We start from the raw sequence: 23,591 nt of genomic DNA, 5'->3' as shown, positions 1-23,591 counted from the left end.
AAGCATGCATGGTAAACAGTAGGTACTACAAAACTTCAAAAAAGTAAACAAAAACACTTTGATCTCTCTTTCTTGGCCTCCCCTAGCATCTTACCTATTCCCTCAGCCAGTCATAAGGGCACTTCAATAATGAGTAAAGTGGCAACATGTGCTTTCTTGCAGGACTTATTCTTAGAGTAATAATGATGACTTTTGACTGAAATCATCCAGTATTCCATCATAAAGGTAGGAGAGGGGCTACATTTTAGGAAAGTTTAAATATCGGGGGTATTTTCCAAACTAACAAGAATATTTTAGGATTTTAATGAGCTTAAAGGGTTTAAAGTAAGATTTGCTTACAGTTCTTCCCAAGAACATCTTTAAAGTACTTTAATATTGGCTTCTAACATTTTACCAAAGTGGTTTTTAAATATATCATAATTGATTCCAAGAGATTCTGAAGAAATTCATCCCATCTCCCAATCAGGATCTCACTCTACCTTCATTTAAAACAAAACAAAACAAAACACTTTAATGTCCATCTCTTTCATATAATGCATCAATTAAATGTATGAAAGGTACTGATACTCATTCCTGTCCAAACCCAAAATTTTTTCAGTAGCAAAATCAAAAATATCCATAAATGATTCTTTTTCTTTTGAGGTAGTGTTACTTATTTCTTTTAGATGTTAATTCCTCTGGGGATGCGCAGCACTATTCTAACTACAACCAGGTAGATGTTAGAAAAGACTCAAAGTCCAGAAGTGGTTTTATCATCTTCCTCTCTGATGTTCTTCTGTCCCTACTGCTCTACCCATTTGAAAAAGTTAAATATAGCATTCTAACCAGAAGTATATTTGTACCACAGGCAGGCAGGTCTTACAAATTAAAGTCTTGATTGTGGATTTTACTTATTCACTCATTTTTCATCTATTTCATTGCATGCCCTCACCCTACTTTTATGCTAGACTGTTACATAGCCAAGATGGAGTTTGTACTTTCTAAACTTTTACACACAGTCATTTACTATAATTGTTTTCTTTGCATGTACTTGATTTGCTTGACTATGATTTTTTTTTTTTTTATCATAGGATATCTATTCAGAGCTACTCAGGTTACTTACTGTATGATCAGGAGGTCCTCCCTATAATCACTAAACTCTGTAGGGGAGGGTTCTGGGTAAACCTATGAAGTACTGTGGACGAAGAATTGCCACTTGGCCCTCAACATTGTCTGCAGTCTTTTTACATGCTTTCCTTAGCTGCCCAAAGACATGTGAGACTCCTTATAGACACTAACCACAGTGGCTAAGAGCTCAATTTCTAAAGTAAAGTGCTTAAATTGAAATCCAGGCTTTAGCAATTAATAGCTCATCTGACCCCAGGTAGGTTAATGCAAAAGAAAGTTAAATACAGACCTAATCATAGGGTTGCAGTGAGCCTTAAATAGACATTCCAGGTAACAGGGCTGAATGATGCACATGATACAAATCCCAGAAATTTAAAAAAAATTAAAATCCCAGATAATTTGTGTGTTGATTATGGATAAGGAAGAGCATGACAGGTCAGTGGTTAGCCAAAACACACAGGTGTGGCTGAGCTGATTGTAAAAATGTCAAAAAAGCCTTTCGTACTACTTAGAGAGAACCACTCCTTGCAGCCCTGGAGGGCCTCCTCAATGTCCTACGTACCCCAGTCCTTCCCTGAGACCTCCCAGCCCTCACTACTCTACATCAATCTGTGTGCCAGGATCTCCAGGGTCCTGCTTCAGCACTATGACAAGACCTTTCTGAGAATCAGACACCCTGACTTAAGTGGCATATCAGTTGTAAAGCATTTTGAATATCACCGCTGGTGTGATGGGCTAATCCCTGGAAACTATGAATAGGCTAACTTTATGAGTAAGAAAAGGGACTTTGAAGATGTGATAAATTAGGGGTCTTGAGATGTGAGAGTATCCCAGATTATCCAGGTGTGCCCAATATAATCACGGGGTCCTTGTAAGAGGAAGGCAGGAAGGTCAGGGTCAGAGAAGATGTGAGCACGGAAGCAGAAGTCAGGGTGATGGGGGCCTACAAGCCAGGGAACACAGGCAGCCTTTAGAAGATGGAAAAGGCAAGGAAAAAAATTCTTTCTTGGGGCCTCTAGGAGTGCAGCTCAGCAACACCTTGATTTTAGCCCCATAAAGCTCATTTTAGACTTCTGACCTCCAGAACTCTGAAATAATAAATTTGTGTTGTTTTAAGCCATTGATTCTGTGGTAATTTTTTACAGCAGCATTAAAAAAAATATTACCATATGTATTGGAGCCTTTACTCTCGGAAAAGAAGGTGGGAAAGAGAGGAGTGGCTCATGAGAGAACCCATAAAGTCTGGACTTTGTTTGTTGGGCTTTTGCGGGGTGCACATAAAGGGGACAAGGAATGTGGAGAAGAGGAAGTAAGATTAGTGTTGGCTGCCAGGTGGGGTGGGATGATAAGGATATAAATGTATAATGAGGATTTTCCAGGAAGTCTGGTGCATACTGTTACAAATTCTTCCCAGCACCAAGAAGGCTTAGCTCAGAATTAACAGTATGTTTCAAAGTTATGGAGCCAAATTTGCATTTCACTAGAATTTATCACTAGTTGAGATGAAATTTAGGGTGGGAGTGAGGAAGCTCAGATTTAACTGAGTTACATGTTATCTGCTTCGAGGTAACCTTACTGATACTTTTATGGCATCATTCCATTGGGGTCTTAGTAGCTTTAAGTTATAATCATTTTTATAATCTAGATTTAGTCAGTTTTGCTATAATGCTCATGTGAAAAGTGAAAATTTATTCCATTGATTAAATATACCAGGGAAACATTTGAGTATAACAAGAATTTTGTGTTTGCCTACATCTGATTTCATCTATCAGAAATGCTAAATGAATGCAGGAAACTGCCTCCAGCTGAACTGAGCTGTATCGGAATGCACAAAATGCACACACGCCTCAAACATCCTCCAGCTGCCTCCATTCACCAGGTGTATGATGAGCCATACTCATCCACATCTGGGCTTGCAAGGTTCCGTCCTCGAAAACCCTCCATTGACATTTCTCAATAGCTCACAAGCTGCGACAGTCAACCCCCGTGAACAAACTTCAACCCTTTTTCTAGGTAAAGTGCCATATTTATAGTAGTATCTATGTATTTCTTAACTATTTAACATGTGTAAAACTGCTATATTTTTTATTAGGTTTCTACCACCTTTTTTAAGTGTCTCTGACAACCTGTTGGAGTACCGGGCCCCTAATCTCATTTTCCCCATAAGCTCTGTGGTTGTTGTTGTGCAATGTTGTGTAGTACAATGATTTTTAGGAAAGTATGTGTCACACTATAGCAGAACTGACTGTATTTTGTCTGGAAGTGGTCACATTTAAGCCTCAACAGCCACTAGTTCTATCCAGGTAAAGATCAAGACTAAGATAGAGAATTTATTCTTGAGCAGGGAGGAAAAAAGGGAGACGGAGGAGGGAGGGAGAATGGAAAACTAATTACTTTGTATTTTTACACATTTCCCAACTGAGCTTGGGTATTTTAAAACCCTGGTGACATTCCTTCCATGGCCCTTCCCCATCAGCACAGGGAGTCTGTCTTGGCCTCTGTGGACCCCCTGAGACCACATCAATGTGTTTCAGTGGTCCAGGAGCCTCCTGAAGTCATTTGCAAAATTTGGTGTTCCTGTTTGTGGTAAGAGGAAAACCTTACATTTCATCTGCTTCTCAGAGGAAATGTCAGCAACTGCTATTTTTATTTTCCAGGCTCCAGAGAGTTCTTTGAGGGGCAGAGTAACCCATAATTCTTCTGCATATATACATCATTGTGTATAAGTACAGCAGCTTCAGACCTTGTATCTGGGAGAAGCTAAGGGTGGCAGTCCGGCTGGAAGGCATGCTTGTGTAATAAGCACACTGCTTTTACTGAACTTCTATGTTTATTTGGTACCTTACAGCGAGGTGGTGGTTTCTGCTGGAGGCATTCTTTCCAGGAATGTAACTCGGGTCATCACCATGAAAGCACGGTGCTCTAGTCACCCACAAAGGGGATTTATGGATACATTTCAAGAATTTCTCTAATGGACTGTGCCTGAAGACTATCTGTTCTGTGTAGGAATGAAGCCTGGGAACCGAAGAAGGCTTCTAGCCAGGGAGAACAGACTGATGGTGAGAGGAATAAAAGGAAGGGAAGAGTTAAAATGAATGCTGCTAGTTCATGGTTTTGCATGGGGAAAGCTGTACTGGAAACTATTTGGCTCAAGTCCCGTGTCCTATCTTGCAGCTCTTCTTGTGGTCATCATTTGTCAAATACTTTCTGCTTTTCACTTGCTGCATCCCCTCATGGATAGAATTAGATATTTTGCAGGATGATCTCTGAGAAAGAGGCCTCCGCTGGTTCAATATTAAGTTATTATGATATGTACCACTGCTACCAACAAAAGGTATTCAGACAGATGGCTGGTTTCTAGATAACTATGACACCCATCAGTGAGGCTAGAGATCAGTTGTCCTTCATTCCATCAACCAAATTCCACATCAGGAGATATGACAAGCCCCACCAACCTTATCTAGAATCCTTGTCCATGATCAAAGAAACACTATTCTCTCCTTCCCTAGAGTGATGAGTAGCTATAAACATCTTGGCCCTACAGCCCTTAATGCATGGTCATAAAGATTTAAAAATGTGATGTCGGTCTTTGCTGTGCCCTCTTTTTTAGGTATCTACTGAGCCCTTGTTAATCACCTGAATAGGAACCTCCCCCAGCTTCCTCCCAAGGGGCAACAGTAGGACCTCTTAGAAAGGAGTTTGCAGACTCATTTTGGACAGTTATTTCTGTTTCTAGGAATAAGGATCATTTTTGGAAACTTACTAGTTTTCATCTTTTTTTAAGGTTGATTGATTGATTGATTGATTTGAAAGAGACAGAGAGAGAGTAGCAGAGAGCACCAGCAGAAGTCAGGGGGGCACAGAGGGAGAGGGAGAGAGAATTTCAAGCAGACTCCCTGCTGAGCTGGAGCCCAATGCAAGGCTCAATCTCATGACCTGAGCCGAAATCAAGAGACAGATGCTCAACTGACTGGGCCACAAAGATTTTCATCTTTTATTTACAAAAGTAATACATCTGTGTCATAAAACAATGAATTCAAAATATATACAGTTGTATGAAGTAAAAAGCAAAATGTTAAATTACTCCCTTTTCCTCCCTCATTTTCACTCCTCTTGAGAGTTTACTATATATCATTCTAGACTATTTTCCTATGTACATAGAATATCAAAGAATAGATATAGATATATAGAGATTGAATAAAATAGAATTTTATATGGAGAAGAGATATATGGAAATTAAGAGAGAGAGGGATGCAGACATATAAAAATCTGTTAATACAAATTTAATCTTACCATGCATATTCTACAACTTTTTTTTTTTTTTTTTACTTGAAATATGTCAGGGACAACAATCCATACAGTGTTCATATACAGGGCTATCTCAATTAAATAGCTGGATTAATATTTCATTGTATGGCTTTATATAATAATTTACCCATTCATACTCCTATTGATAAATATTTAAATTGTTTCCAGTTTGTATCTCCTACAAAGAGTGCTTCAATGAACACTCTTAAACATCTATATCTTTAAGCATATGTGAAATATATCCCTTTAAGATACATATACTACATTTCATTTCCCAACTGGAAAGATTATATCCTTTTAACAATTTGATAGAAATTGCCAAAGTGCCTTTTAACATGTCATATCTACATATTTACACTCTAACAACAGAATTTCCTTTGCTCCTCCACTCTCAAACCTTTTATGTTATGAATATTTTAAATATTTGCCAATGTGCGGGGCGCCTGGATGGCTCACTGGGTTAAGCCTCTGCCTTCAGCTCAGGTCATGATCTCAGGGTCCTGGAATCGAGCCCCACATCAGGATCTCAGGAGCTCAGCTGGGAGCCTGCTTTCCCCCCTCTCTCTTCCTGCTGCTCTGCCTACTTGTGATCTCTCTCTCTCTCTGTCAAATAAATAAAATCTTTGAAAAAAAAATTGCTGATGTGCTTAGGCAAAAACACGATATCTTGTCATTGGTTTATCTTTCTTTGATTAATAGTTAAGTTTGGCTCATTTTTATATCTTATTATCAGCCTATTTCTTTTCTGTGAACAGCCTTTTTCATATTCTTTGTCGTCTATGGGGTTGTTTCCTACTTACTTGTAAGGCTCTTTTTTCTATTATATATATTTCCATTTCATATAAAGATATGTTAAACATATTGATATTATCTCCTTTATGGCATCTTTGCCATATAGAAATTTTGAGTTTTTATGTTATTATATCTGAGAATATCGTGTTTTATGTCATGAATTCCTGTTTAATATCAAAATGCCTTACTTTCTATAATAGTAAATGGTAGTAATGACTTTAGTGTTCATCTTGTTTGAGTAGTTCTTTTTTTTTTAATTATTATGTTCTTGCTTGAGTAATTCTAATGTCAGGGAGGTCACTATGAATTCAGGGGTGCTTTTAAATGAATTTGCATTTAATTTGTTGTTAAGACTAGCTGTGTTTTTTTGAAAACTAACATATATATGGTTGAAGATGATTTAGCCAATTTGTAGACAATGCCCCATGAATTTATTAGATTCATGGGCTCCCTGAATACACTGTTTTAGAACAAATATTGGATACCAGCCATTTATTTGATACATCATTTGCAAATATCTTTTCCCATTCTGTAGGTTGCCCTTTAGTTTTGTTGATTATTTCCTTTGCTGTGCAGAACGTTTTTTTCTTGATGAAGTCCCAATTGTTCATTTTTGCTTTTGTTTCCTTTGCCTTTGGAGACACATCTATGCTGAGGTCAAAGAGGTTGCTGCCTGTGTTCTCCTCTAGGATTTTGATGAATTCCTGTCTCATATTAGGTATTTCATCCATTTTGAGTTTATCTTTGTGTGTGGCATAAGGAAAAGGTCGAGTTTCATTCTTCTGAATGTGGCTGTCCAATTTTCCCAGCACCATTTGTTGAAGAGACTCTCCTTTTACTGTTGGGTATTTTTTTCTGCTTTGCCGAAGATTGGTTGACCATAGAGTTGAGGGTCTATTTCTGGGTTCTCTATTCTGTTCCATTGATCTATGTGTTTGTTTTTATGCCAGTACCATGCTGTCTTGGTGATCACAGCTTTGTAATAGAGCTTGAAGTCTGGAATTGTAATGCCACCAGCTTTGGTTTTCTTTTTCAACATTCCTCTGGCTATTCAGAGTTTTTCTGGTTCCATACAAATTTTAGGATTATAAAGAAGATGTGGTGTGTGTGTGTATATATATATATATATATATATATATATATATATATATACAATGGAATATTACTCAGCCATCAAAAAGGGTGAATACTTATATTAAATACATTTACATCAACATGGATGGAATTGGAGGGTATTATGCTGAACAAGATAAGTCAATCAGAGAAAGATAAGTATTATATGGTTTCACTCACATGTGGAATATAAGAAACAGGGCAGAGAACTATAGGGGAAGGGAGACAAAACTAAATAAGTCATCAGAGAGGAAGAAAAGCCATAAGAGACTCTTAACTACAGGAAACAAACTGAGGGTTGGTGGAGGTGTGGTGGGTGGGGGGATGGGATAAGCTGGGTGATGGCCATTAAGGAGGGCACATGACGTGATGAGCACTGATAAATGTTATATGCAACCGATAAATTATTGAACACTACGCCTGAAACTAATGATGTACTATAAGTTGGATAATTGAATTTAAATAAAGAACAAAGATTAGACATGATATGTAATTATTTTGTGCATATATACCCAACCTCAACCTTAAACTATACTCGGGGGACAAGGTACTGAAGAATCCTGAAATGACATCTGAGTCATCAAAAATCATTATTTTTCATTGCCATTTTAATGATGAATTATAGGACAGATTTAGTACTTCAATTCTTTAAATATTGATTCTCCATGTACAGTATGCATAAATGAGAGTGACTGATTAACAAAGTGAAGGACAGGGAACAAGCTGTGAGCTTTGCTCAAAGGCTGAGGGCTCAAAATCTCAAAGAAATCAGCCATTAAATTGAGAAATAGTCACACATAAGAGACTCTTCTTCGGCTAATAAATGGGGGAGGCAGGGGTAGCTCCTGCTAGGAAAAGACCTTGGAACAATTTTTAAAAAGTAATATTAATAATTTTTAAAACAAACACTTATAGGGATGCCTGGGTGGCTCAGTTGGTTAAGCTCTTGATTCAGTTGGTCTGAGTCTTGATTTCAGCTCAAGTTGTGGTCTCTGGGTCATGAGATCTAGCTGCGTTGGACTCTGTTCTCAGCACAGAATCTGCCTGTCCCTCTCCTTCTGCTCCTCCCCACCCCTTGCACTGTTTCTCTCCATCGCTCAAATAAATAAATAGAAATAAAATCTTTTTAAAAAAGAAAGAAAAAAAAGAACAAACACATATATAGCTGAGTACTTTACAGACATTATCTTATGTAAAGCAACAATGTGGTAACTAAGTACTTTTGTTATCCCTCCTTACAGACAAGAAAACCAAGGTTCTAAAAAGCAGAACATTGAATGATTGGGTGATCTGCCTGTACAGCCTGACCAGTTCTCTCCACAACAGGAAATTTCCTCCATTGCCAATATCATTGGATTAGAACAAAACAGTCTGTGCAGATACAGTCTGATACTCCATGAAAGGATTGGACCCCAATGATGTTGCGTCTGACACATGGATTTGGGGTAAGGAGTCCTTTTGCAAAATTATTCTTGGTGGCATCCAGAATGTAAATGTATATCTTGTCTGGGTTAATAATAATCAGCTTCCAATCTGGGTTGGAATATCCAACTGTCTCTCTTTTATTTATTTAACCAGTGACAACCTGGTCCAGTATTAAGACTTGACAATAATTTCCTGATGTTTTATATCCATGAAAGAAGAAAGAAAAAAGTGAACAAACTCCTATAGCCATTTAGGTCTTGAATAGCATAGACAATCAGAAAATCAGCTATCTTGACAATTTAATGGCCAAACATATAACTAAGTTATTTACATCTATTTTACCAATTATCATTGTTATTTGAGCCTTTTCTTTGTAATGAGAACATTAGAACACTCACCTTCTGCTCCAGTTAGCCCCCAGAACTTTAAAATAGGCACCAAGGAGGAAATCAGGACAGAACAAAAGAAACAAAAGAAAACAAAAACAAAACAAAAGAGAGTTAACTAAAATTCAGTCTTCATGATATGAGGAGATGGATAGTTCAGTGTTTGTGGATGTCCACAGATAAGTCGTCACAGGTCATCACATGTCATGTCAGCCCATTTGGCAAAAGTCCTGTTATTTCTGCCATCCGTATGTGCATCAGCTGGAGACTTTAATGGCATGACAGGGCTGTAGGACTCTCTGGCCCTTGACTTGGTTTTTACCCAGCTTTCAAAACCACTGCTCTGATCTTTGTTGGTGTGTTAAGAGAATAATCTTTAATGGATTTGGTATTCAGATCATCATTTAGAATGGAGACCTTAGAAATGTAAGAATTAAGGCAGTTGAGGAAGATCAATAGTGATCATTGAGAATGATGACCCCCAGTGATCACAACCCAAATGATCCACAGAATTTAGGAAAGTTCTGAGTGTCCACCTCCCTCTCCTTTTGATTCTGCCTCACCCTCTCTCTGGATCTCTCTATTCTTCCGTTCTCTCTGCAGATTTCTTCTCTCTTCTTCTCTTTTCCCAGCTTTGTTTGATTTCATCACAATTTGTTTCTTGTTCAATCCTCATATCATGAAATGAACATATATTTTAATTATAGTTGTTTTATTAAACAAAGTTTTCTAGTTTCTAAGTATTCATTTAAAGTAAAATCACTTGAGTGCTATATTCTCTTTTAGGAGCAAAGAATTATGACCTTCGGTATTTGATCTTTGTTGGTTTTTTTCCCCCCTCTCTTTAATGAGTCAATGATACTTTAACAAGAAAGCAACACTCTGCCTTTTCCTGATCTATGAAACCATAAGTCAGGGAAAGTTGTAAAAAGGCAATATCTGAGAAAAAATTAATTTGGGAATATCCTGTTTTCTTTCTGAATCTTTATGGAGCTATTTTATTTTAGAAAGAGCTCTCTTTTACCTGTGTTAATTTTTCCCTGTGTTCAAAGCTCTCTGAGCTGCCACAGTCATGGACCTCTATGGAAAACTTCACACTGTTGTTTCCTACTTTACACATAACATGCCCCAAACTTCTCTCTCTCTCTCTCTTACACACACACATAGACACACACACACCCAGAAGGGAGAAAATACTTTCATGTGAGTATTTCTAAGTTTTATGCAGGTAATCCAGGAAGAGAAAGTTCTTCCCATATAATATTGCATATCATAATTGGTGTACCATAGTAGTTTATTAAATTCCATTTATTATTTGGAGGCTTCCGGAGACAGAACTCAAGGAGAGTTTTAAGAAAAAGACATTAAATTTAAAAGTCCTTGATAACTGAAAGTATACGTGAAATAAAACTCGACATCCTTCATGATGTGTCCCCTGAGAGCATTAGGCAACATCTGAGAGGGGATCATGAGGTGACTTGGCTGAGATAGAAGGACAGCCTCAGACACAGGCAACAAATTAAGGGAGTTTTGAGACCAAACTAGAGGAAGGTGAGAAAAGTACATTGAAAGTGTGTTCTGTGTACATATCTAGTGCACATATCAGGCATTAATACGTGCCACAAATAAGATGACATTTCAGTAAGGTAAATGTGACAAGGTTTGGAGTAATTGACTAACAAACACCTGTAGAAGTTTTAGGAGACTCATTATCCCTTTATTTTAAAAAAGCGATATCACTCCCCTCACAGGGCTCTTTGGAGAGGCCGCCATGTGGGTGAAGGTGAGGGAAGATGGGCGGCATTTTGTGCCCTTCCTTCACTGCTTTCATCAGGGAAAGTCTTCTTTCATCTGTTTTACACGTAAGGTCCTGGGTAAGATTTAATTTAGAAAAAAGATTTATCCTCTAAGGGGAAAAAAAAAAGTTTTAAAGTGACTGATTGAGCTCCCTATTCTCTGAGCCCAGGGTAGCCGAGCCTCCTGCCCATGCCCAGGTGTCCTGCCTTGGTTGAGGAAGCCACAGCCCACAGAGGGTTTGGCAAGCCCACTCTTGCACCGTGGCCCACGGGTTGCTAATAGATCATGACAGTTAACATTTACCAGGTACATATTCTGTGCCAGGAATTATTCTCAGTTTTTTACGTATTCTACCTTTTACTATTCTTGGACAATGTATTTATATATTAATGCATAGTAAACCAGGCTACCTCTTACAATCAATGACAACCTAGAGTCAACGAAGTGCAATAAACTACCTAATCCTCACCTTTGTGAGGTAATTATTTTTATCGTTCATTTTAGAGATGAGAGAACTGAAAAAGGGTTCGGGAAACTTGTGCAAGGTCACACTTGTAAGTGCTAATGTGTGTCTACTGCTCAAACATATTGCCAATGGCAAGAGGCCCAGGATGATTCCTATTATTGTAGGAACAGACAATTGGACATGGGAATACAATGACATCACATGAAATTACGTGTAACTTGCCGAGAAGAGGAAGCTTAAAACTCACAATTCTCTGTATTTCTATAAACTCTATCCTCTGTTAGTAATTTTCTTATTCTTAGTAAAAATCATCAGTCTTTTAATGAGAAAAATGACAAGGAAGTTTTTGCCTTGAAAGGGTATGTGTTAAGTCCATTAAAACTGATCCTTGCACATAGCAGGGACCTGTTAAATATTAGTTCCCTGACTTTCTTCAGGGGTCAAAAAAACCAAACAAACCCAAAAACCACTTTCTTATGGATCATACCTTTAAAATGTTATCACAGTGGTGGTTGCCACACCTGATGCTGAATTTATTTGCTAAATAGACATTGAGGAATATTGTGGTTAGGGCTCTGACAATCTCAGTTATTTCTAAACAGATTTACAAGATGTAAAATAATTTTCAAGAAAGAAAGAAAAAAAGAAAGAAAGAAAGAAATAGGAAAGACCTTTAGGCAAAGGAGGATCATCTATAATTGTTCACTCTAAGCTCACTGGAATAAAGGTGAAAAGAATTAAAATGAATCATTCTGATCAGGTATAGAATGTCTTAATTGTTAGAAAGATGAATAAGAACAAGACCCACAGGGGAGCTCAGTATGCTTCCGCTTTGTGTGTGCATGAAGTGGGGAAAATACATGGTTTCCCTGTCACCTACTGAGAGCAAATGGGCAAATGACGTGAATTTAGCATACGTCACCTAGGAGGCCTGTGGCTTAGGAACATGCTGAGTCAATTTGCTACTTGAGAATTTACATCGCCTTGATGGTGGACTTCCCCAAAAGTGGAATTCTAAGCAACCTCACATCCCTACCTGGGGAAAGCAGAGATTTCCTTTTTCCTTTATCTCTGACCGTCCAATTGTGAGGTGGATTTAGACCAGACCTTATTCCTTCCACCCACATTTTCCTTTACATAACAACAGAAAAAGATTTTTCCTACAGCTTAGTCACTGGCAGATTAAATAGCATTCTGAAAATTAGGAGGCAAAGTGACAAACTGCTTTCAAGGAATTTGTTTTTCATCTCTAAGTTGAGGAGTCTTGAACTCATTATTCAGCATTTATCATAAACATGCACTAACCTGAAAGATAAAATAAGATGCTACTTAAAACAATAAATAGGAAGCATTACATCATCAGAAAACACTTATGGAGACTGTGCTTATTTGGTATTACTTGAGATGATATCAGGTCCCTGCTTTGTGAAGACACACGGCAAACCTTAATGACACGCGTGCTTGAGAAAATGAAAGCACGCAGGCCTTTATGTGTGAAAATGACACTAAATAAGATCAGACAAATGTGCGCTCGAGGTTTGTTTTTCAGTCGCACTGAGGGTTTTTTTCCATAATTTCTGTTCACATTTACTGCTGATGACCCATGTATGATTTTAAGATGAACTTAGGAGGAGTTAGAAGCACCATTTTTGCTCACAAAATGGATTTTGTCTTTGAGACTTTCACAGGAATTAAAACCTATAATCTAGACTTACATGAATTTGGGGACAGGCTAGTAAAGCACACGTTAAGACATTGGTAAGATACGGAAGTCATGACAATATTAGCTACATCTAGATTAATCTGATAAAATTAGTTGGGTGAATTATTATGGAATAAGAATTTCAGACATTTAATATGCTGGGGAGATTCCTTCATTAGGCTTAGCATTAAATTCATCTCAATGATGGTGGGTTAAATTCCTTGGTTGTTTTTTTCTGTTTTTAGGCAGCACCTCAGATAACGGCCACTGGCTACAATGTAAAGACTCCGGATGACTGTTCTTGCTCGCTGCTTTCTTTCCAGGGTCTGGCACAATGCAGGGCACACAAAGGCACTTAGTAAATATTTGCTGCATTAATTACTGATTGATTGAATGACTGAAAGGCCTAATTCACTGATTATTGGCATGTATAAGAAATGTAATCGCATACCAACCACCTGCTCAACCCTGATTCTTACAAATAGAGAATTGAGACTTAGCAGGCACAAAATGAGATAGAACAACTTTAGTCTATTAATCTAAGCATCACGAAAGCAGATAACGCAGGTTCTAGAAAATAGATAGTGACTTCTCTGCAGTTATAGCCACCCAAAGAAGCCTGCAGGTGTACCCTAGATAAGATAGTTTCCGCTCATGTAAGAGAATCACTTGTTAATTAATGTAGAAGCGGTCACTTGAACAGAAAGCTAGGCAAATGCCTTGAGCCGTTAAAAAATAATTTCCTTCAGAAAAGCATTTCTTTTGATGGTAACTTTTAAAAATAATTTATGTAGTTTCTTTTTCAGTAGCCGTGCTCGATCTGTATCGTGCAGCATTATTAGCATTTGTTAACAACAGAAGTGGTAAGGAAATTACTCACCACAATAGTTAGATTGGGTTATTAGAGGCAAAGGGAGAAGAGTGGCCTTACAAGTACTCAGTTCAGATTGCTGCAGTCAGCAGAGGTGTGGGCCATGGTGGGGGAGGATGTGAGAATGGAGGAGGGAATTGGCTTGCCTCAGTTTCTGGTGAAGCATTAAAATTTGTAATGCAAGCCACCTAGCTTGCAAGAGCAATTAGTTTCCTTTGTTCAAGAAAAGAAGGGTTGCTGGGGAATACATTCAGATGAGGAATAAACACAGCTCTAAACTTTCTTTGAGTTTGAATTTCATGAAGCCCCATTTACAGAAAGAAGGGGATGGCTTAAGAAAGCAGTATATATATATATATATATATATATATATATATACTATATTTTTTTAATTTTTAAGATTGGAAAATTAGATTGTATCAGTCATTTCTCAAGAATGGTTCGGTGATGGGGCACCTGGGTGGCTCAGTGGGTTGGGGCCTCTGCTTTCGGCTCAGGTCATGATCCCGGGGTCCTGGGATCGAGCCCCGCATCAGGCTCTCTGCTCAGCAGGGAGCCTGCTTCCTCCTCTCTCTCTGTCTGCCTCTCTGCCTACTTGTGATCTCTGTCAAATGAATGAATAAAAAAAAAAAAAAAAAAGAATGGTTCGGTGCCATAGCTTTGGTCTCCAGTGACAAATTTGCATGTTCCGTGTGCTTTGGTCCCTGTGTGTCTGTGCATAATGAAGACATCTTTGTTCATTTAAAGTTCATTCATTCAACATTTATTTATTAAAAAGCAACTAGTCACACTTCCTCTATTTTTTCTGTGTGTGAGAAAATGGAATGGTCTTTAACTGTGTGTTACTGCACACAGCTGGCAGATGTTTTAACAGTATTTTTGTGAAAATGGAAAAAAGAAAAACAAAAACATCTCCCTCTCTGTACAAAAGAATTATTTTTGAAAGTACCCCTTCCTCTGAGAGGATGTAGCACTATGTCCTGGCTGAGAGAAGTGCATTCTGAATTTCAGCCTCTGGCTGGGCACCATTTTGCAAAACACAAAAAGTACACCTATATATGAAATCTAGTCTTAGGTGCAGCCTTACAAAAACAGTTTGGGTTTTGTCCAGTTTTGGGTGATTTGGGCCGAGTATAAGGAGAGTTCCTTCAGTCTGTGTTAGACACAGAGTCTGTATACCAACAACTCTGGTCTCAATTCTTCATCTGCCAAATGAGGGAGTTGGACTAGATTCCTTTTTCTTCCCCTAAAAAAATACGCATTTTGTGAGTTTGAATTCTAACTCTACGATTTAAGAGCAATTTCATCTTGGAGAATCTCTCTGACCCTTAGTTTCTTTATTTATAAAACAGAGATGGCACTACTTAATACCTAGTTCATAGAGTTATTATGAGAATTAAATGTGATGTGGCATGCAAAGCACTCAGTACAATATCTGGAGTAAGTATTCAATAATGATTAGCCATGTTGATGATGATGATGACCTTGTGATTCCATATCTCAAAGAAAACCAAGGGCAGCTAATCCCATCTTCTGCCTAGCAGAGTTCTTGCATCAGTAATCTCATTAATACTCAATATTTTATCTACATTTTCCACTCAGCCTATTATAATACCTTTTGGGTCACTTATCTACAGGAAATAAGGACATTCATTTTACAGGCCTTGACAAGGCTGCTGCCCTCTATCACCTAATACTATTACAATACTTCTTTAGATACTTGCTGCCTTTCTAGGAGAAAGGCAAAAAATTGGTGTTTGGACTGACACCACTTCATGCTCCTAAAAGTAGCCTCTAGAGATTCTGAAGAATAATCCCTCAAGCAGATGAATCCCTGAAGCACCTAAGAACCACAATGCATCAGTTAGCCATTGCTATATAACCAACACCCCCAAAACATAGTGGCTAAAAACAATGACCACTTATTATTTCTCATAAGTTATGGGATGGCTTAATAACTCTGCTGATCTGGGATGGATTTAACTGATCTTGGTTGGGCTCACTTCTGTGTTTGTAATCAGTAGCAGATTGGCCTTGTCCTGGACACTAAGTACTCCTTACAAGGCTCCCATGTCTCTCCAGCCTGGGCATATATATATATATATATATATATATATATATATATATTAATATTTTATTTATTTATTTGACAGAGAGAGAGAGAGATCACAAGTAGGCAAAGAGGCAGGCAGAGAGAGAGGAGGAAGCAGGCTCCCCACTGAGCAGAGAGCCCGATTTGGGGCTCGATTCTAGGACCCTGGGATCATGACCTGAGCCAAAGACCGAGGCTTAACCCACTAAGCCACCTAGGCAGCCCAGCCTAGGCATATTTTGATGGTAGTACCAGGGGTCCAAAAAAGAAAATGGAGATAACAAGTCTTTTTTTCAAGTCTTTGCTTGGGGCAAGTTTACTACTATCTCATTAAAAAAAAGCAAGTCATGTCCCCAAGCCCAGGGTCACCAAGGAAGGGTACCACCGAAGGATATGGAGAGAGGGAGGCATGAAAAACTGGGGCCACAGCTACAATCCACCACACAGATTAAAAATTATTTTTAAAGATTTCTAGCTTATAAATGTATCTAGTTGACAGCTTCATTGTTTTAATAGTCAGTCACTATTATATATATTATAAGCTTATTTTATATATGTAATTGTTTCATGCTTTATTCACAAGAAATGTCTTCAATAACATTACAAAATCTACAAATAAGTTGCTGGTTTCTAATTAAATGATAAAATCATGTCTGCAGCATTGTTTTGTTTTCTACTTCCCTGCATGGCTTTGTCAGGATTTTCTGAGCATTGATCATCTCAAAGATATAATTGCCACCAACTAGTGCAGCTTAAAGACTTTCCTATACCCCAAACATTGTTGAATAGAGGCCCCCCAAAAGTCCCACATGCACTTTAAACAACGAACAGAAAGAAAGCTAGCAGATATTTGAGTGTGAAAGATTGAGCAGCATCTTGATCAAGTTCTCTTCATGAACTTCCTCTAATGTGTTCTTTTAGAAATTTAGAAATTTTGGCAAAATTCTTTCAAAGCAGATAAAAAATAAAAAGGGAGGGTGAATTTATCCCTGCTAAGGTAAAACTGAAGCATTGAATTATTATACAGGTAAATCATATGCTGGGGATGCCACCTAAGACAGTATAGAAGACTGGGTGTCCCCATTTCATAACAATTAGGTGTCCTGACTGCATAGAAGCCAGGTTAGAGAGGCCAGATAGCACCCATCAAAGAGCTGGTTCAAAGTGGCTTCCAAAATCCTAGTTATCAAAACCTGCAAGTCATCCAGAGTGTAAGCTATTGGAATTCTCATTTGGACCTTTGCTTTAGGATCTGCCAAAATACTCTTGAAATTGTCAAATATACCTCCTAATTTAGTTTACATCTCCAAATTCTGTCATAGCGACAAGGGCTCGGACCCTTAAGAAAACCTCGACGTATCTGAAGACAGCATGTGGTCTTCTCTTATTAGCCAAACCAGTTTAATATTTTCTCAAAGGACCTAGTTTCCAACAATATCATGATTTTGTTCCCTGTTTTTCTCCAGACCTTGCAGTTCTTTGTCATATCTACTCTTAAATACGGTGACATGGAGGACATTGGGGAGATGGAGAGGAAAAGGGAGTTGGGGGAAATCAGAGTGGGAGATGAACCATGAGAGACTATGGACTCTGAGAAACAAACTGAAGGTTTTGGAGGGGATGTGGATGGGGGGTTGGGTGAGCCTGGTGGTGGGTATTATGGAAGGTACGTATTGCATGGAGCACTAGGTGTGGTGCATAAACAATGAATTCTGGAACACTGAAAAGAAATTTAAAAAATAAATAAAAATTAAAAAAAAACAAAACCAAAAAAAGATTCAAGATTAGGAAGTCATCATAATTTTTTTTTATTTTATTGGTACTGTGTTAATAAATAGAGGACTTTTAAAAAGTTTTTATGTCAATAGTGGGATATATATTAGTAGATGTACTATATTAAACAATCCAATTTCTAAAATAAATCCTACTTGACCATGAAAAAAAAATATATGGTGACTGTCTTGCCCAGGGTATAATAAATTGGGACAGTTCCCAGGTTCTACACCTTCTGTGTCTCCCACCACCACCCCCACTACCACACCACACACACATTGTAACAGTGGCTAGGAAATGACTCAGGAGGTAGAGTATGCAGGAAAAAAATGAGATTACCAGCACAAGTGTAGAAAAACACATGAAGGTTTTATATATAAATGTACTCTATCAATAAACTCATCCTTCCTTACCACAGCAGTTAGTAGAAGAGTCCTTCCCTTTTTCCACAGACTCTGTAGGATGTATGTGACTAATTAAGATTCCTATCTCCTTCCATGTCTGTCTTTAATATTCACTGCAACAAAAGGTCATCTAAACTAAGAGTCAGCCCCAAATGATGTGATTTACCCTCACCTGTCTCACTGACCCAACCATTGTTGATAACCACAATTGTTAGTTACCACCGATAATGACCCCAGGTGGCAACCAAAATCCATAACTCTAATAATGGCAAGGGAAACAAAAACCACACACACCAAAAAAACTCAAACTCCAGATTTATAAGTCATTCTTTTGACCATGCAACCTGATAGATGTTTCTCTTTTGATCAGTATACCAATGCTCACTATATTCAGTTGCACTGCTATAACTCCCTAGTCTTCTTTACCTTTTTTCTTTTCTTTTTTTTTCCCCTTAAGTATTCAAATCTTAGTATTTTCTCACAAAAGTAGGAGGTATGGATTGACTGAGTGCATAAAGAAGAGAGTTATCCCTGTGGGTCCTGCTGTACATATTTGCCTCTTTCTTATGAAGCATCGCATGGGACAAGTCCTCCAGGATCCACTCTGAGAACTCTGGCCCAATTCCCCAGCTGAGAGCACAAGCATCCTTCCCAAGGGAAGCAGCTAAAAGAACAAGCTTCCCCCGCCCTTAGGTTTTCCACCTCATCATTGTGTTCCAGTAGGCTAACTTTAGCTGCCACCACTCAGAGGAAAATGGGGAGATAATATAAAATACCCTTAAAGATCTCTTTGTTAGTAATCTAGCATGTAAGTAGGGATATTTCCTGTTTTCTCCCACTGATTTTCCAAATCTAGAGTTTAGGACCATTCATTCAATCAATGAATATTTGAATACATATTTTGTACCAGGCAAATAGACCAAGAATGCCAGGACTCATGGAGATTATATTCTGGTGGGTAGAAACAGATAATGAATAGATAATAATACAAAATATAACATATGTCAGACACTGATAATTGCTTAAGAGAGAAACAGTAGAGAAAGATAGGGAGTGTGGGGGTTGGGAGTAGATGCTGTTTTTCATTGTGTACACAAAGAAGGTCTAGGAATAAAGAAATAAGGAAGTAAGCCATGTGAATAGCTGTTGGAAGAACATCCCAGGAAGAAGAAATAGCCAGTGGAGATGTCAAATAAGCAGCTAGATGTACAAGTCTAGAGTTTGAGAGAGAGTTCAGACCTAGAAATATAAATTTGGAATGATCAGCATGTATATGGTGTTTAAGCTGAGAAGCTGGTTGAGATCACCAAGGATGTTAGTGTAGATGGAGGAAAGAAGAGGTGTGAGAATTAAGCCTCAAACTGTAAAGCTTGGGGCAATGAGGAGCAATCAGCAAAGGTACCTGGGGAAGAATGCACACTGATGAAGGAGAAAAATCCAGAGTGTCGGTAGGTGAAGTAAGCTGTAGGCTGCTTATAGCAGTGGGGGAAGTTGTTAGTGAACTTGAAAAGGGCTATTTCAGTGAGTTAGTATGGACAAAAATGGGGTTTAAGAGAGAATGAGAGGAGAGAGAAAAGAGTCAGTAAGAAGAGATCATTATTCCAGAGTTTTGCTATAAAGGGGAGCAGGGAAATGAAATCATAGGGAGAGAGCGGTGAACAGTCAAAACTTTTTTTCCCCAGATTTCTTTCTTTCTTTCGTTCTTTTTTTTTTACTTTCTTAAAATTTATTTGTGTGTGTGTGTTCCAAAATTCATTGGTTTTGCACCCAGTGGGAGGGACAGAGGGAGAGGGAGAGAGAATCCCAAGCAGACTCCATGCTGAACATGGAGCTTGACATAGGGCACGATCTCACAAGCCTGAGATCATGACCCAAGCTGAAACCAGGAGTCAGATTCTTGACAGACTGTGCCACTGATGTGCCCCAAAGCTATTTTTAAGGTGGGAAAAATAGCCTGTTTCTATGATCATGAGAATGATCTATTAGAAATGAGAAAATTGATGGTTGGGTGGTGGGAAGAATTGCTACAGTAATGTCCTTGAGTGATAAAGTGAAGGCAGGATCTAGTGCATAAGTAGAGGCCTTGCCCTTAGACAGGAATACAAACTATTCCTTCAGTGTAACAGGAGGGAATGTTGAGTATATGGATAGAGATACAGCTAGGTTAGATAGATAGGGTGGTAAGAGCATGAAGAAACTCTTTTCTGATTACTTGTATTTCCTCAGAGAAAATGGAAATAAGGTCATCAGCTGAGAATGAAGATGGGGAAGGAGGTATTGGAAGAGGGGATAAGATGTGAAATAATCATATGGGAATGGGAGAAAATTAATGAACTGGGGGATTTTGTTAGATTATTGGGTGGCTCTGTAGTCCATTTGAGGTTGATGGTCATGCATTTTTAGTGAGACCAGTAGATATGGATGCATGTTTTCCTGCAGTCAAGGTCAGCTGTGTATATGTGAGCTCAGAGTAGGTGTAGAGATGGATGTAACCATTGTTGTACTTTTGCCACATAAAAACAAGGGAGTAAGGGGATGATAATGATGATGGACAAGAGGCAAGTGATGACATGAAGATGGAGTAGGGGACAATCCAAAGTTAGTAAGATCAGTAAGTTGCAGGAGGTGACATGAAGGATGTTGGAGTTGGGGCACTAGAGAGTATAAGTTGGAAAGATAGGAGGTGGTGGTCAGAGGGTAGGATGCTTGGAATTGAGGTTATAAAGGGATTAAAGTGATTGTTAATAACAAGGTCTAGTGGGATATAACCACGAAAGTCAGTGGCAGAGGAATGGTATAGGCAAGATCTTTGAGAGAGTTGAGTCAAGGAATTGACAGGCCAGAATATCAGAAGGATTATTTATGTGAATATTTAAATCACCAAGAATTGTCCGGAGCAATGTTGAAGGAAGTAAGCGACAATGAACTAAGGGTTAAAATTTCAAGGAAAGAGGGAAAGGGACCTGGGATTTGTTGTTAGGAGGTGGGAGGTGGGAGCATTGGGGAAAGACAGAAACAAGGAAACTAGCTGGTGGTAGGCCTTATGGCATGCAGTTCAATGCAGGTGATTGTTTTTAGGTGGAGGAAGCAAGAATAATCTAGAATTGGCAATAAGGAGCAAGTCATTTGCGTCTTGTCTTCTTTACTCTTCATCTTTTGTATCTCCTAGAGTGTATCCTTCTAGTTAGATATTATAGCAATATGTAGATATTGCTTCTTGGCTTTCTTTACTCCCCAACTTTTTTCCTTGTTGTGTTCACTTAGTATTCTGGGGATCCAATGCTTAGGCCTGATTCTACATTAGAATCACCTGAAGAGATTTTTGAACATTATATTATACACAGGCCCTTTGAGGTATATTGATTTAATTATTCTAGGGTGGGGTCCAAGCATCCCTAGTCTTTAAAGTTCTCCAGGGGATTCTAGTGGACAGGCAGTTTAAGAACCACTGTCCCAGAGAAAAGTTTGAAAAGGTTTGAGTCTTTGTAGACATATGCATTGTTATGGAGAATGGTCCACAGTTTTCATCATATCCTTGAAAAGATTCCTGACTGAAGAAGACTAACACTAAGCCCCTTATTTTTCTAATGAAAAAACTTTAACCTTAATTAATTTTTAAAAAATCTTTTTCATTAGAGATGGAGATGAGAATTGGGAAAAGGGAGAAATCTGGAAAGAACCATACCAACCTAGGTAAAATGCTGGAGTCTTTTCCAGAACATCAGCAGGAATTTGAAACCTCCATGAAGTGGAATCCATGAGGCTAGCCCACTACCCTGTGCATCCAAGATCATCTCTGCCTCCCTTCCTGCCCTCTAAAAATGTGAAATGTACACGGGTCGCTGACTCTGGAGCTCTCTCACAGATGGTTTCTGCGTAGGAGTATTGCGCACACCAAGCTCACTTAGCACCTGCTTTTTACGATGTGAAAACTGCACATCCATCATATGAGCGTCACCTCAAATTATATAATTTTTTCTCACAAAGTGGAAAAAAGAGGTTTCAGAATATGCATTCAACTTCTGCTGGCCTCCTAGAGGAGCAAGATGGGTCAAGAATTAGGTCATAACATTGGGGAACTCTGGAGGCAAAGGCCCTCTCAGGCTGCTATGGATGCCACTCTCCTTTGGTTGCTGCATCCACACTCTTGTCCTCACTGCTGCAGCAGGGCCAGCTGCCGATGTGCTCAGATTTGTGAATTTACTCATGTATTAAAGTATTTGCCAACATGAACTTGATGGTTCTGGTTCCTTCACCACAGATCTTAATCCTCTGATAGGGAAGATAGGAATGTCTTGGAATCACACACTTTAATTATAACCATCATTTTTACTTAGCCCTCTTTTATCTATTCAGTTGGGTTTCTGAGATGCTCAAACCAAGCTATGACATTTCTAAGCAGCTGGCACAAAGATAATAGGGAACGATTTATAACTTGTTAAAAAAGAAAGATTCTGGTGAAAGTGGTAGCCAGAAGAAATTACTAAATATCTACCTTGGTCATAAAGTTGCCCAATTCTAACCTCATAAGTATTAACACTTGCTTGTCCCTGCACATATTAGGGGAAACATTTGGCAGCTAGAACACGTCCTCACATGCACTGGGTAAAATTACAAGTGACTACTTTGTCTCTCTTTTCTCTCCCTTTCTTCCTACCACTGGTTGTCAATCTCCCTTTCTTCTTTCTGCTTATAGTCCTCTAACCCAACCTCACATGCACGCTTAACTTCCACCCCCACATAACATCCACTGACTCATGCTCTCATAACCACCCACACAGTGGCTCACCGTGTGCTCCTTTCATGTCCATTTCTGTCCAGGTGCCTTGGCTTTTTAGTTTTTGCCTGATTCTCAACAGGAGTAGCCTTCAGGTCTGCAAGCCTTTGGAGTCCGAAGTGGCTAGACCAACCATGGGTTAACCTGTCACTCTCCCTACTCCTCCATAGTATTTGGATCAACTTTTGGAGGAAATTGTGATGACACACATAAATCTAAAGAATTTAGCACAAGATCTCCAGAGTGGAGACTGCAAATTAGCAGTCCTTAGGTGACTCCGGTCAGTGTTACCTTTAGCCTACGGGTTTTGATTTTTTTTTTTTTAAGATTTTATTTATTTATTTGAGAGAATGAGAGAGAGAGAGAGAGAACAAGTCAGGGGAGGGGCAGAGAAGCAGGCTCCCCAATGAGCAGGAACCCCAGTGTGAGACTTGAGGCAAAGAGGGATGCTTAACCAACTGAGCCAAAGAGGGATGCTTAACCAACTGAGCCTCCCAGGCACCCTACACAGGATCTTAAAAATATTCTGAGACATGTTATCTTTAACAAAAATATTGAGTCAACATTTAAAGTTAGGA

The 23,591-nt window shown here is 38.7% G+C and overlaps 1 long non-coding RNA gene across 1 annotated transcript; it reads left to right on the top strand.

Annotated features, from left to right (window-relative positions):
• Positions 1–160: 160 nt before the first annotated feature.
• LOC131819530 (uncharacterized) lies at positions 161–22,460 on the top strand. Its single transcript, XR_009349221.1, has 5 exons — positions 161–225; positions 2,880–3,120; positions 3,956–4,166; positions 8,562–8,765; positions 21,873–22,460. It is a non-coding gene; the product is annotated as an uncharacterized LOC131819530 (long non-coding RNA).
• The last annotated feature ends 1,131 nt before the right edge of the window (positions 22,461–23,591 follow it).

The sequence above is a fragment of the Mustela lutreola genome, chromosome 1, assembly GCF_030435805.1.
Source record: "Mustela lutreola isolate mMusLut2 chromosome 1, mMusLut2.pri, whole genome shotgun sequence".
Taxonomy (NCBI): Eukaryota; Metazoa; Chordata; class Mammalia; order Carnivora; family Mustelidae; genus Mustela; species Mustela lutreola.
The sequence above is the reverse complement of the archived record's forward strand: the minus strand, read 5'-3'. Positions and strand labels throughout refer to the sequence as shown.